Source organism: Scatophagus argus, chromosome 3 (assembly GCF_020382885.2).
Source record: "Scatophagus argus isolate fScaArg1 chromosome 3, fScaArg1.pri, whole genome shotgun sequence".
Classification (NCBI taxonomy): domain Eukaryota; kingdom Metazoa; phylum Chordata; class Actinopteri; family Scatophagidae; genus Scatophagus; species Scatophagus argus.
Genome location: NC_058495.1, coordinates 3,688,529 through 3,692,099, shown reverse-complemented (window position 1 = coordinate 3,692,099; position 3,571 = coordinate 3,688,529).

Here is a 3,571-nt window from a genome sequence, read left to right as displayed (position 1 = left end):
CATTTGTTTAAGTTGAAAAAACTTAAAAAAAAAATTACTCATTTCACCTGGGTGAATGTTTGTAGATCTCTTTTTATAGTTAAATGTTTACTGTGAAACACACATTATGGCTTAACTGAGCCCCAATCCTTTCATTTCACTTCTCAGAAGTTCTCAGAAATCTTCACATTTAAAGGAAGTCTGCCAGTGATTTTCCATTTATAGTAAAGTTGGATTCAAATTTGGTTAAAATACAAGCTGTAAAGATAAAGATAGACTCACATTTAGGAACTAGTATGGTTAAAGTTTCCACAACACTGGATCCTAAATTTCCCATAATGCCACCAACTTTTTGTTATAGGCTCATAAACACCCAAATCCTTTAAACTCAGCACCTTCATTTTGCAATGCAGGCTTTCTGAAATAAACTTGTCTCGAGCATGCACGTACAATGGGAACTGGATACAGCCTTGGAGACAGGGCCCTGTTCATCCCTTCCCTGGTCAGTAAAGCATGAAGCCAAAAAAGTTTGATGTGCAGGTATAAAATTAATTAGTTTGGAAGAGATATGTAGACAAGTCAAGTAGAGACAGATCCAATTATGAGTTAACATTGAGCAACAGCTGTTTTACAGTAATGTGCTGCCCCCTTGTGTGTAAACAAAGGTAATACATTACAATGGTGGAACTCGAATAACTTCTGCCTTCTGTCTTTGAACTCACAAGTTTGACCAGAGTCAGATAGTTGTCACTGGTATATATACAGTAAATAACAAGATAACATGAGATTAAAATACTATACTCAAAAATATTAAGAACAAACAACAAAGCATATATAATAGATTAAAATATCCATATATTTACTGTAGTAACTCTTTTTTCTCATATAAACATTGTGCATAAGACAAAACAAATGTTTGTGCGCACACACACTCAGTTGAAACCGTTATCCAAGCACAGTGTCTGCAATGTTGGACTGATGATCAGGTTACTGTATGTTGAGTGGATCATTAACAAGAGTGATAACTGAAAACCGGAACCAACCAGTTCAAATTAAACTGAAGAATACACACATACACACAAAAGAGATACAAAAGAGACTTGAGCACTGAGAAAATAGCAGTTACAGTATTTACAACAGCACTGTACAAGAAAGTCTAGAGCAGTTGCACGTTTGTGTTAATAATGGATGATGTTTTACACTCAGTCACAACTCAGCCTAAAACTACAGATATTAGGACCAGTGCTGACTGCTGAGAGGAAAAACTCTTCGAATTGCTGGTAATGCAGAGAAGAAGATAAATTAACGCAGGCCAACTCACTGTCACCTTGTTTGTTAGGTTTGACCCTTTTAGAAAGGCATTTTCTCAGTCCCCATAAAGGAATACAGTGCCTCAGTTTATCAATCAGTACTGAGTTTACTCGTAGATACTACTGACCTCTGACTCTTCATGCCACAAAACGTCTAAAATTGTGCACAAAATCTTTGCTGAAAGGACAAAAATTACATTGTCAAAAGCAAGCTGGACGGGTCTCAGCGATGAGCTGAAAAATGATCCACTAACAGAAGACATAAAACAAAAAGCGACTGTGCTCTCTGAACCTAGTCAGTGTGCCCAAAATGTTTAAAATTGTGTTAACACTGTGTGCCATTATATCATGCATGGGGTGTGTATAACTGTATAACTGTTTGAGAGAAGTCTAGAGGAGCCAGTGCTCTGAGACTGAAAGCTATAAAGGAACATTTGATTTACTTCAATGCATCTCTGCTTGGAAAATACTTTAAAATGAGACAAGATGTGGGTTATGAGCTGAGGAGAAAATACATAAATACATACAGAAAATACACAAATTGAAAATTTTGCTGACTTTCAGCAAAATAGAGATGGTGCAATACACAGATGATGATGATGTCATTCTTCTATCCAACTATCAGCAGGATGGTTCTCCCTTGTGAGCCGGGTCCTGCTCAAGGTTTCTTCCTGTTAAAAGGGAGTTTTTCTTTGCCACTGTCTGCTTGCTCGGGGGTTCAGGCTCTGGGTCTCTGTAAAGCTTCTAGAGACAATTTTGATCATATAAGGTGCTATATAAATAAATTGCATTGAACTGAATGATAAACAGCTGACTTTCTGCTGACCAAAATATTATTTCCTGTGTTGCACTGAATGTCTGATTGTTGCAGGCTGTTTTTGTCTTATCCTCAATAATTATGGGCCACACTAGTCATATTTATGTGTATTTTTTTCTGTACAACCTTATATGTGTGAGAATTGCTATTTTTCAATAGATATTGCTGTGGAGATGAGTCTAAGAGTATTAAACCTGCTTAAAGTTTAAAGCTATTGGGTTACCTACTGTGACTGCCTACTGCTGCCTTATTTCCTTATTTCTGCTTCTTTGTAAAATAACCTTTTATATGTTGTTGAGAAACAAATCCATTACAAATTTAGACCAGCATGGACACACATGACTGTATATTATTGTATATATACTATCAGAGCTCTGCTGTTGTAAAGCTACATAAGATTCAGGAGGGGGGACTTGCTAACAATATTAATCCTTTGTTTTCTCCAGAACTGACCTTTAATTCATTTTATTTGGTAACAAGACCCATTTTACAGACCCCTAAATCCATAATAATTTTCCCAGAGATATAATAAAAGTTTCCCAGAAAGAACAATGCAATTTGAAAGTGTTGAATTGATACACTTTAGCTAAAGCTAACATACCCTCAGCAGGTCAATTAGCATGTGAAAATGTTCAATTTGTCTACAAGCAGCATAAAATTTTAAATGAAGAATACAGTGATGCCACAGGATAATGGCAGGTGCCATAATGCAGTTTAACAACAGTACAAGTAAAAACAGAGTGCTAAAGTCAGCGAACTGAGGTGCAGTATTAGCTAATATTAGCCACCATAAACTATTGATCTGAGTGTATTGAAGTGAATGGTGCATTTTATTGCTTATAAATCCAACTTTTAACTCTTCTTCTTTTAAAAGGCACATAATCTTGCTTTAAATTGAGTGCTTCTTTCAAGGAAATCCATCTTGAAATCAATAACCCCTTGCTTCCTGTCTTTTGATATATTCTTATTTGTTTTACTCCATTCAATTTTTCATTTAAGACACACAGTATTTCTTAACAGTTCAAACAGCTGCCCAATTGATTACATTTTTGTAAAATAAATAAATAAATAAATAAATAAATAAAAATAGAAGTTGTTGTTGGTACTGTGGGGCCACAGAAATACCTCTATACTATTCAGTGTTTCCACGTTCTCATGGCCATTAAAAGGTCCTTTTGGGGAACAGTAGGTGTCTTCAAATCATTTAAGTGGTGGAACTTTCACTTTATTATTTTAATACATTCCTGTGTGATATAAAAAAGGTGAACATATTATATATATAAAAAAAATTAAATCCCAGATTCACTGACACATATCTCTGTCTAAAGAAATACATACTGCTAACTAAAAAAGTAAAATTAAATTGCCCAGTGTTATAGTAGTTTACCATGGTTGACATTTCTCGGTTTCCACGGGGGCATGTTCGTTTGTTGGCAGCTGATAGGCCGCCCCCTGCAGCCTCATG